This window comes from Mastigoproctus giganteus, chromosome 13 (assembly GCF_048544385.1).
Source record: "Mastigoproctus giganteus isolate SK-2022 chromosome 13, ASM4854438v1, whole genome shotgun sequence".
Classification (NCBI taxonomy): Eukaryota; Metazoa; Arthropoda; class Arachnida; order Uropygi; family Thelyphonidae; genus Mastigoproctus; species Mastigoproctus giganteus.
Genome location: NC_143587.1, coordinates 45,937,058 through 45,950,016, shown reverse-complemented (window position 1 = coordinate 45,950,016; position 12,959 = coordinate 45,937,058). Strand labels below are relative to the sequence as shown.

General features: G+C 39.9%; 1 protein-coding gene across 11 annotated transcripts in view; it reads right to left on the bottom strand.

The window, feature by feature from the left end:
• Positions 1 to 12,959, bottom strand: part of trol (terribly reduced optic lobes) — a 1,731,230-nt gene that overhangs the window by 1,668,473 nt on the left and 49,798 nt on the right. The gene's annotated exons all lie outside the window — the stretch shown is intronic.

Here is a 12,959-nt window from a genome sequence, read left to right as displayed (position 1 = left end):
GGTGCAATATATACACCCCCAATCCCCGATGCTCAGACAATCAATGATATTGCATCCTGGCTAATAAATACGCTTCACACATCTGCTATCCACCTCATCTGTGGAGATTTTAACTTACCACCAAATCTCCAACATCTTCATGAGTCACTTATGGCTAAGATTGCACCTAGTGGCCTCAGGATCATAAATGAAGGCCCAACTAGAGGTCTTCATCGCCTGGATCTCATTTTATCGTCTGGTTCCTGTAGCGTCGACATTAAACCCGAAACTCACTTTGAATCCGATCATGAACCCATCGTAGTCCTATTGCAGCTCCCAACGCCCAACATTAATGTCTCCCACTACGTCAAAAGGAAGATCATCATCTCTCCCACCTTCCTACAACCGAACAGATGCCTTTATGCAACAAGATTAATTCCTTGGGAAGTTCTCGAATCAGAAGATCCGGAACTGGCTCTAGACATTAACTAGATGGTTGCTCACTGTTACTATGTTCTCAGCAGCTAAACAGGTCAGTATCTCCGCTAGAACTAATGCTTGGTGGTCTTCGGAGCTAAATTACAATTTCAAGTGCAAACAGTCCCTCCATAAACAATGGAAACAGTCTGGTACAGCATATGACCGAACTCAGTACTCCAAAGCTAGAGCACTGTTTAACAGACTGAAATCGCAAGCCATTAAAGAATATACTGACAAGACCTTATCCAAAGGCAAAGTGCCATATACCCGTAACTCTGAACCAGATTCCAATTTCAATCCAGTTGAATGGATCAACTATATAGCCAGATTCCAAGACAACATCACACAACCATATGATTACCAACCAGACCCCATTTCTAGTCCAGATGATGAGCTGTTTTCCATTCAAATCGATCGACAGCAGCTTCGTCAAGCCATCAACTCGCTGCGTCCATCATGCACCGCTGGCATCGATAAAGTCCCGCATTTCATCGTAAAGTGCCTCAGTCCATATATCCTTGATCCTCTGCTTGTTCAACTCCATCCTCTCTCATAGAGTGTTTCCTGCATCCTGGAGCAAATACAGTCTTGCCCCACTACCTAAAGTTCAACTACCAAGCCAGCCGAAGCACTATAGACCGATTTCCACTGCATCCACGCTCCTAAAGCTACTGGAAAAAGTCCTTCTTCCGCATATAACACGCCATCTTCTTCCACAATCATCAAAACAACTCCATTATGTTCTCCCTAATAGATCAACTGTCTCCAACCTTCTGGCAGTCCAAACGGAAATTTTAAATGCATTTGAGGCCAAATCAGAGATGGCGGTTGTTTATGTCGATATTGAAGCTGCTTTTGATAGCCTCAACATCTCAGCCCTTCTGAATCTTCTAACCAATTTCTTTCGGATCAAAAGGTGACGTTTTCGCTTTTCTGCACTCGCTCCTCCGGAATAGAACAGTGTACCTCACTCATCGTAACCTCTGCTACACCCGATCCATCAATGCTGGTGTGCCGCAAGGTAGCGTTTTATCGGGGTTACTTTTTACCGCCCTCCTTATTCCCTTTGTGTGTAACAGAGATGATGTCATTACCTACGCCGACGATATAAAGTTCCTAACGGAAATACCACCATCAGCCGACAGGGGAGTGATCACATCGGAAATCTGTAATAAGATCACAGCTTTCTCTAGCCATCTCAACCATTTCGGTCTCAAACTGAACCCCCAAAAATCCGTTATTATGGTTTTTTCTCTGAAGAAGTGTCCCACATCCATACAACCCTCACTGCAGGGTGCAGTTATTCCAAGTGTTACGAAACACAAAGATCTCGGTGTAACCTTCGACCCAAACCTTAGGTTCAACTGTCACATCGAATGTGTTCTACGCAAGATCAACCGAATGCGCTGGATTGCCCGTCAACATCTTCTTCATAACACAGACGCAAGAACCACAATCAGATATCTGGAAACCATTGTGTATCCTACCTTTCTGTATGCCTCTGAAATATGGGCATCCGCAGTATCTTCTCTCATGAAGCCCATCTTCGCCAGTGAATACTGGATATTGAAGTGGGCAACCCACAAACATCGACTCCCCCCTCAGCAGAGGACCACCAGCATGGCCGACCAACTCCAAATCCCGCGGCTGCCTCAAATAATCAGCATGAGGAGAACTGTGACCACAGTCAAAATGCTGGTTGGCAAAATCAACTCCCCTGACTTCTGGGATATATGCCAGTGGCATGTTCCACTTCCTTCCTTACGAGCCACCCCTCTTCTTCAGCTACAACGGAATAGGCTGAAGATCAGTGACAGATTCCTACCTGGACAAGTACTTCCTACAGTACAAGCCCTGCTAATGATCGGAGTTGACCTGCAGAAATTCGCTTCTGATCGCAATTACAGGCGCTCGTTGGCCGAACTTGTTCCCCTTTTGTTTGGCCCCTGATGTCGACTCATACTGATATCTCCATCTGCTATCTCCTATGAGGCGCATAACGGCACGTCGCAGGCAAATCGACGAACTGTTTCACAAGAAAATGCTCTCTCTCACACACACACACACACTAACCGTGTGCTGTGCAGCTGTCAAGTGATAAACGCTTATGTTCGTTTTGAACAGCAACGCGTTTAGATCTGATGGGGCCACGAGGCGCTGTGGGATTTTTGGGACCCTACTAAGACTTGTCTTAGGATGCCTATTTCGACTTCCTGTGGCCCCCAAGACTCAATTTGGTTCATTTAAGGAACTCCGTTGCTTGAATTCTAACTATACAAACGACATGTACAAATTGGAGCAGAATGGTATTAAGGGTAAGTTGCTACAATGGATAAAAGGATGGTTGAGTGGGAGAAGACAGAGGGTGGTAATCAATGGGCACTGCTCTTCGTGGACTAATGTTATTAGCGGAGTCCCACAGGGTTCGGTGTTGGGTCCACTGTTTTGTATATTTATCAATGCTATTGATGAAGGTATATCAGGCTTAGTGTCGAAGTTTGCAGATTATACTGCAAGCTTTGGCTTACTAAAAAAAAAAAAAAAATATATATCTCCATTTAACATTGGAATATATTCTTACAAATTATACCGATTCGGTGAACATTTAATTATACACGCAACGAACAATTAAAACAGGATTAGGAATAAGTCGTTAGGAAAATGTTTAAGGGCAAGACAAAATTCCCAGAAGGAGGGCGAGCTTCGATCTACAAAAAGGTCAGGTTAAAATTCTTCGAAAAAGTCCAGCCAGGAGAAATATACGGAGAAGGTCCAGGACGAAGGAATTAATCGGGGATTATTTTAAAATAAGGTATGGGGGAGAATTTTAGGACAAAAAGGATATAAGGATTTGTTTCGGCGGAAAGGGAGTAGTTGTTGGTCGTGTTAGAGAGAGTTGGTGGTTTGGAGTAGTTGTTTGTCGTGTTAGAGAGAGTTGGTGGTTTTAAATGAGTAGGCAGTTTAGAGCGAGTAGGCCAGCGAGTTTTTTTTTGATACAAAACAAAGGAATCCGATTTGAAGACCATAATGGAAAGTCTCCTTAAAATCAACGAGCTGGCCCAACCTGAAGAAGGAGACAAATAATTGTAAGTACTGTTAGTATCATTATACCTAGTCAAGATATAGTCCTGGGGAAAGGCATTCTGAAATCCTAACTGTGAATGGCTTGGTTAGCCTGTGAGGTGGAAGGAAAGAAACAATTGATGTTTTAAAGGAACTGTAAGTAAATCTTCCTGGTAATGAGATATAGTAAGGAACTTTTGTAACTATACATCCCAGTGGAGGTGCCTGTATTAGAAATTTACATGTACACGAGTCATTTTCCTAGAATTAAACATGCTGCAATTTACTTGTGTTTTGTTAGTTGTCTCACTCATTTCTAGCTAACCCAAAACTTCCTGGACCAGTATACACAGTCAGAAGCCCAAGGGTAACCTATAGTTACCGAAATATATGAGAGAGAGAGAAAGAAAAAAAAAAAAAAGTGTACGCCTACAATACAAAGGTTGGCAGAGTTTTTAATGACAGTAATGGCAGTGTGCTACTGCAACAGGATCTAGAAAATGAAAATTTGGCCATATGGGCTGATAAGTGGCAACTGAAGTTTAACATTGCATTTGTCAAAGTACTGCATATGGGTAGAAGTAACATCAGAGGAACGTACCAACCCTATGGTACTACAGTTAGGGTGGTAGAAAATTAAAGACATGGGAGTAATCGTGCAGTTAGACAGGCTGCCAGAGCAGGTCGTGGGGTTTTGTCAATGATATACAGGAATTTTTCTAGCAGGGAAAAGGTGATTGTCCCTTTGTATAAGGCAATGGTCAGGTCACGCCTTTAGTAATGCGTACAGGTCTGGAGGCCTCATTTTAGGAAGGATGTAGATTTGCTTGAGCGTGTACAGAGAAGGGCAACAAGATTGGTGAGGGGAATGAAGGGATCTTCTTACCAAGAGAGGCTTAAGTTTTACAAATTGCAGCGGCTGGAGACTAGGCACCTGCTAGATCTTATTGAGGTATATAAGGACTTGAATGGGTTGAGCACGCCAAATTCTGATGGGATTCTTCCACTTGTTCAGATTACCAACCTAAGGGGGCATAAATTCAAATTGAGGAAAGACAGCGGTAAAATAGATGTGCGGAAATTTGCCTTTAGCCAGCGGGTGGTTAATTGCTGGAACAAAACTTCCATCTGTCGTTGTGGAAGTTGATCGATTAAATAAATTTAAGGAGGAACTGGACAAACATTTAGAGGGAATGGTTGTGTGAAATTTTTTTTTTTTTTGCCTGATGCTACATAAGCTCATATGCTTGCATCACATGCCACGATTACTATTACATTGAAAGTAACAGATACTACTTTTTCGGTTTAATAATTATTAAAACTCCAAAAGCCTATCAAAGTTGAAATGCAACTCGAAAAGCAAGCTATCTTCGAAAAACACGTGCACATTTAATGACACTAAGACGAACGAAAGAAAAAAAAAACCTGCTAAATGTAATGAGTAGTACGTACCGCCATTTGGAATTCTGTGGTCAAAATACGTTGAATCCAAAGCGGACCCTGAAAATTAAGATGAGTACAGTAACATATAGACAGTAAGATATTAAGAAAACGCTCAACATTTTCTTTTAATCATTACGAGTTCAAGATAGGAGGCATTCTAGTTTATACGGTGCAACCCGCACAGTTTTCTTACTATCGATTTTTTTTTTTTTTTTTTGAAAAAAAAAAAAAAAAAAATTCGGCAAGAGCTGTCTGTTCTTGTTTAATAATTGTTCGAACATATCCTAAATTAAAAGTACTGATACTCCTCCCATGTTTAATTCTTAATATTAAGAAAGCATTACAATGCTTTTTTCTCCATCCTTATTTTTAAGGATGCATGCCATTTTTTCCCCTCTCTATACCCTTACCTCTTCCTAGAGAATTCTCTTTACAATGGGCAAACTAAAAAGCAATATTATAAACTCTTCGTTCTAGGCTTGATCTGACCTTTCCAACATTTAAGTCCTTGCAGACCATGTGCTTCTTATGAGAAGAAATTTTAGTACAATTTTTTTTTTTATCGGTTTTAAAATTCACGATTTGCCTTCGCTATGATTTAACAAATTGAATCTATTGTATGTGTTACGAGCAGAATTTGTTTAAATCAAGACAAAAAGGGAGAAAAAAAAATCAAATTTCGAGCAAAGATCTCATGCTACGAAAGCTATATAATTGGCACAGCCTCAGTTTGTTCGAAGCATTCAGCAAACAAAGTTTGCTAATTAAGTACATAAATTGCATATTGTGGAGAAAGTTCACCAAGGGTTCCCTCGGTAATTGCACTACACTTTAAATAAAAAAGTACTGCTCAAACGGGAGAAACATACTGCTGTCTGCAAATTGCAGCAGCGATTTTTATTTAAAAATCGCTTAGTGCATACCGAGGAAACTTTGGTGAAATGCCTCCGCAATATTAGTGATGCAGTCAATGGCAACTTAGTTTGAACGTGGCATTGAGCAAACTGTCCTACCTGTACAATATGGTTAATATTCTAATTAAATTCTTAATTGTTCATGAAAAAAAAAAAAGTTTGACAAACAGTAGATAGGTTAGAGACTATGAATACATCTGAAGAATAGTTTCAAAATAAAAATATTTTATTACGGCGTCCTCAAATCAACCAGGTTTGTTGAATTTAATGTCAACCTCATAACAGTTGTACACGCGTTGAGAATGGCAGTTTACAGTATTAGCAGTAAAGCCCACATTCTTCACACTTATGATACTAATTATGATAACAGTGTCAATGACTGATAAGCTCCAGAAAGTATATTCACTGCATGACAGTGGAGGGCATTAAATTTCTAATACTTTGTCCGTACGTCTACCTAATCTCACCCAAGGCTGTATATATAGTGAATAGCGGGTGAGGGGAGGGAAACTAAGCTATTTCCAATGGCGCCCATGTTACTTTCAAAAGATTTTATAGCTTTAATTTCGATTGCAATGTCACACATGAATCTAGTAAGCGACATCAAAATGTTTCATTAAACAAATAAATTTAAGTTTTCGTAGAAAGTTCATAGCATAATAATACACAACCTAAAAGCTACGTCTTTAATCTCATGTGTGGTCCTATACAGAATGCTCCTGGAAGTCAAGGGAATTGTTGCCAGACGGGTACTGGAAGCAAAATACTTGGGGGGGGGGGGAGGTGAAGAGAGCGCACCAAGTAAGTCTACTCCTACGTAACAGCATGCACTCACTTAGCCACCACCAGCGAATCCTATCGAAAGAAAGAAGCGGCAGTAACTGTTCGTGATCATCTTTGCTATGTGGCGTGCATTGTGAGCAGGTGCGGCCGAGAGGTTAATGCCACATTACAAGAAACAATGCGTTTGTAGCCCCAAACAGCTTTTGGTTTCACCGATTTGCACCAGTGGTTTCTCAAAGCTATTCGTGCTGAAGTCGTTTTGTCACGGCTCTAATCAATGAGATTGCCACCCTAACACAAACAATAATTACGTAATTATCCTTAGGAGGAAGCACGCCAACTTAAATAACACATGTTAAAGATCTGAACAATAACAAGCTCCCAATGCTTGTTGTTTCATGACATTTATGGCTAAGACGGAGGGTTTAGTGTCAAACAATGTTAACTACAAAATTGCATTTTCTTTTTGAAATAACTTTAGTTTTACTTTATGCAAAAATCAATGCATATCATGCCACAGAATTGTATCTCTAGTACTTTAGAAGTTAGCTTAGGCTGTAAGTACATTTCCGATAAACCAAGAAAAATGTCAAATGACTTTTGGTTAATTACAAAAACAACTACAAAATGATTTTGTAGTTAACATTGTTTGACACTAAACCTCCGACATGACAGTTTGAGTCTGAGGAACCAATATTTTTTGAATTTCATTGAAGTTACGATTCATGCTGAAAGGCGATATAAGATGCCTGAACCAAATCATATTTGTAGGCAATTCAAAGCCACCTGGAAGACTATTCTTGCATAGCGCAATTCCTCCTATTTCTAAGAGCAGTCTGAGCGTTTAGCACTGTGGTATCGTCACAGTTCTCCCCACACCGGGTGGAAAAGGCCCGGGTTCGAATCTAGTCGATGACGCAAGGAACTTTAATGGGCTTTTTTCACTAAGTGGCCGAGTTAGTCGGTCTCAGGCGTAGATAGCAATTTTTTTACCCCAGAAACTGGGGTTTTTTGGTCCAGCAAACAGGCAAATCGACCAGAGAAAACACGCAATTTACAGACACAAATGCGAGTTTATGTAAGAAATTAAGGGTGACCTTAATATAATAATTTAAAGAAAAAAATTGAATTTCTAAGAGCCAAAATAATGCAATAAAATTACAATACATTACAAACTAACTTGAGTAAATTACAATGCTTAATTCTAAATAATAATTATAGGATTTTTTACGACTAGAAGGAAAAACGTGATAAGTAAATAAATGACCCGACACTTCAGTTTGTCGATGAGGAGAGGGGAATAAGTTTAAACTTTAATGAGTGGGCTGAATAATTCTATTCATATATGAAAACATAACTAAAAATATAAAAATGGCAAATTCATCTTGCCACTGGAATGCTTTTGTGGAAACTAACGTGAACTATATACTTTCATTCCTTCCCACCGAAAGTCTCGAAGTTCGATATAAGAATACTATTTAATCTTCATACTCTGCTCGCATATTATTGCCAAAGATGGAGGGGGGGGAAGAAAAAAAAAAGTTTGCGGATACGATTCTGAGAATCTTTCCTTGAAATACGTTTGTAAAACTAAATACAGCACTTTATCTTTCATTTCAGAGCTGCACTACAGCTCTATTTCCACTGAAGCGTCTGTTTTCAATCAGGTAGATGGTAATCCACCTGATAGAATTACCATTATTCTTTCTAGGAAAGAATAGAATCTAATAATGACCAAAAAGTGATGGCAACTAAGCAGAACCGAATGAAGCTGTTTTTTCTGAGTAATTTTATTACCACTGTAGTGTTCGTGCATAAACAAAATCAGTGAGTCAAGCGATAAACCAAATCAATACATGATACATTTACAGTTCTTACCACAACTGTAAATATTCCAGAGCTAACACCACTCATCACAGGGATGAAAGAGCACCCTCGATTTCATGTATCATTGATGCCAAACGTGTAATAAATGCATTTTTGCAGACTATTTTACCTAGCCTGAATTTGTAAATTATAAGCTGCAAATAAGAATAGATGGTTAGAGTCATAAGTACTAATTAATCTGTAAATATAGATTTTAGGTTGTAACCAAAAGACTCAAATATATAAATCAAACACATCTGTAAATAAATAAAAATGTTATCACGATGAATTTTATCATTTGTTAATTGAAGTTTGAATGCATACATGAAACTCAGACTGGTGCATTTTAGTTTCTTTCATGCTTGAAATTAAACATAAGGGCTTTCCTTCAGGCAAAGCCTTACGTTTAAATAAATGAAAAATAATCCGCTATCCACCATGTTGAACGGCAGCAAGTATGGATATAACCTCAAAGAAGGAAAGAAAAACCTGTACACCTTCACCCACCTGATGCACATGGATGACATCAAGCTCTACGCGGGAACCGAAAGGCACCTCCAGCAACTACTCCAGATCACCGAAGAATTCAGCAATGATATTAGAATGGAATTTGGTATAGACAAATGCAAGATCTACAGATTGCACCAACGGAAATTAGTCGGCCGAAACTACGAACTCAGACTGGTTAAGAGATCGAAGCCATGACAGAGGGACAGACTTAGATACCTGGGAATGATGCAGGCTCAGCAGTTACAGCAAAAAGAAATCAAGGCCTATCTGACCGAAAATACCAGAGACTCAGATGCCTGATTGAAAGCAAAGCTGAACGGAGGGAACACAGTTAAAGCCATAAACACCTATGCAGTCCCAGTGCTAACATACTCCTTTGGGATAATAGATTGGACTAACGAGCTGGAGGATATCATGAGAAAGACAGAGCCAATGATGATAAAGAGCCACCAATACCACCCGAAGTCAGCCATGGCGACTGACAATAGCTCAGAAAGAGAGGGAGGAAGGGGCCTGATAGACCGCATCGAGCAACAGAAAACAGCGATAGCTAACCTTAAGGATTACTTAGAGAAAAACGCAGCAGCACTACCAGGCAATAAGGAAGACAAACGAGCGGAATACACACTCAACCTAAGCGAGAAGTCCCCTCCTGCCCAGACGACACAAACGGAGCTAGAAAGATGGGCAAAGAAGACACTCCATGGCAGACACCACAATGACCTCCATCAAGACCACACAGATAAAATTGTTTCCGATTCATGTCTCACGAGTGGGACGCCCTTCCCCAAGACTTAAGGATTCATGTTCGCCATCAAAGACCAGGTAATCAACATCAGAAACTATAGAAAATACATCGCCATGGAGCCCGGAGTGTCAGATGACATGTCGACGATGTCACCTGGCCTCAGAAACGATCCGCCACATCACTACGGGATGCACGGTGATCACCCAGACTGAGCACACTAGTAGACAATACATCAGAAGCTAGCAAGGAAATGCCAGTTTATCACAGAAAGTGCACCGTATTATAAGTAATAAACCGCAGGCAGTACTAGAAACCCAACCCACAAGCTGTACTGGGACCGCGCCATAATAACGGACAAGGCAATCCCGCACAACAGACTGGACATAACCTTGTCGACAAGAAAAGATTACCTATTTCAGGGGTGGCCAACGAGTCTATCGCGATCTACCAGTCGATTGCGATTTAATTTCGGTCGATCACGACGAATTTTAAATATACAGTCATCCCTCAATTTGTGCACCTTGTGCAATGAAATTGAGATGGTAGATCGCGGCGCATTTTGAAGGAAAAAAAGTAGATCGCATTACATTAAGTTGGCCACTCCTGACCTATTTGATTGACATAGCGAGGCCCAACCTCCAGAAAACGCATGAGGAAAATCAGGAAGTACACGAACCTAAGACAGGAGATCAAAGAGATGTGGCATATGCAACAAGTAACGACCATCCCGATCGTATCAACCACCGGTATGGTGCCAAAGACACTGCATAACAGCCTAGCAGCAATAGGTCTCCCAGAGAACACCAAGGAACTCTAGAAAGTCGCAATCCTGAACACCTGTAATAGAGTTACTCGACGAACGGTAACACCAGACATAACTACCCTGTGTACTTGGTAGCAATACCGTCACGAGGTGGAACCCCCAGTAAGGGGGAAATAATATAATAGCAACAATAATATGCACTGTATGCTTATGTTTCAATAAAGCAACATTGTGCCTCCAGAGACGAAGTTTTCACGAGTCAAGAAGCCCACAGAATAAGTTGAAGTGGTTGTTAAAGACCTGGGAGGCATCTCACGGTGGGGAATGCTCTGAGAATTGTAGCTGCGCTTCTGATGAGTTGGAATACAGCAACATTGCCCAGACCAATAGTTCTCTTCGGTGGTGGGTGGCGACCCCCCACAGAATCTCGAAATAGGCAGTATTATTTAGAATCCAAACGAAGCCAAGAACTAAACTTGCTGTGAAGTGGCGGAACGATGTGGATTTGCTCAAAAGAAAAGATTACTAAAAGCAAAGTATCGAGAAACAGTGGCTGTTGTACGTTTACTGATTTCTACTCGTAGATAGACTGCCCACAGTATCTTCAGGCACATCTCGAGTTGTTTAGCAGTGTACCGGATCTGACAGAGGATAACGCAAGTCCCTTGGTCGAAAGCAGTAGGAATTTTAATGCTTTACAGACATTGTCAGTGACTGTTTTTAAAAGACTAGAAATAAGATCCCTTCACCCTCGAGTAAATTAGATGTAAGATTTACAGAAATTATTAAAGAAACATACTAAGAATATTTGATTAGTTTTTCAGCTGGTTGAAAGTCGCAGATCGGATGCTTGAATGGAACTCTAATGGAAGGATATACAGGGACCCTCAGGTGTTAATAGGATTCTATAAAGAATGTTGATTGGTTCTGGGGCGTGATAACTGAAATTAACTAAGGAACTGGATGGAAACAGTTTACAAGCATAACTTCTTCTGAAACTTATGCAGTTATACCTAGTGACCTTAAGTGACACCTAGATTTGTGACCATAGAGATATGAGCTATAACATACATACACTTGAAAACTACATGAACTTGATGAAAGGCGTTTTTCACAACGTGAACTTTTGAAAGTAAAAATACTTCATTTGCTTACCCGTGGACTGTCACTGGAATTCCAAATCATACACAAGATCTAGTTTATGATTCTCGGGGAAAAGAGAATAATTAGTCTTCAACAACTAGAAGATAACCACCTGAAGAAGAGTTTAAGACTCATGCTGGCACAGAACGGAGAAGACTACTGGGACTGATTTCTTTCTTGAATGAAATCAAGCTGGACAGTTCAATTTGTGACCTCATTTGAAAATAAGAAAATGTACTGAGAACATTTAGACTGTGGTAAAAAAGAGACCTTAGGAAATCATGTATATGTTAATATAATTGTTACAATTTTTTTGCCAGAACATCCTCCTAGCCTTGGCTGGTTGGTCCTGGTGACTCGGCACCAAAATTACATATCTCCTAAGAACAGGAGTGTTTGGTCGAGATACTCATACCATAAATGTATATAACTACTAGTTTTTTTTTTTTTTTTGCTGGCTCTCAGGTATGGGCAACCTGGGAGCGGGATTGCACCACCTCTGGCGGGTGCGAGATTTTCGGTGGTAATTACACCGGTACAGGATGACAGTTGACCCAGGCCCGGTGCTAGGGATGGGCACCAGCTACCCATGTGTTGGCTGCACCCTGGTGGAAATTGGCCTGATGCAAACACTTTTTCAGGCCCATTATGCAGAGTTTCTGCACCACAACAGAGTACAAAGGTGGAGATGGGCTAACGCCTAGGAGCCATCCCGATACAAGCACAAACACTACCTTGATTACCATTATATAGAAATATAATAGTCAAATTTTATTTAAATGGTATCTATCTGGGAAAATAACGTTGCACACCTGACACGTACATATTACGGTAAACTTTACAAAATATCATGTTTATAATCTTCAGTAAGAACACAATATATATAAAATAATGCGTATAAAACTGTATATAAATCATGAGAATGTACATAAAATTGTGAGTGTAAATAAGTGGAAAATACTCATAGACACCTGGGTATAATTCAAGAAAATACAAGCATCTGAAACAAAAAAGCCACCATTTAAAATTAATACCAATTCATATAAATTCTTTCCTTTGTTTTATAATACAAACAGCTTTAAAAAATAAAACTACTGAATATAGTCAATGCCTTTACCAGAGAAAGAGGAAAAAAAAGAAAAAACTTTATCCCACTAAAATAGTTATTTTTTTTTTTATTAATTTATGGGCATGAAGCATCCTGAATTCACTTTTATTTTGTTACACGATTTAAGCCTATAGTTTAAGTATAGACTTACTTTTATTT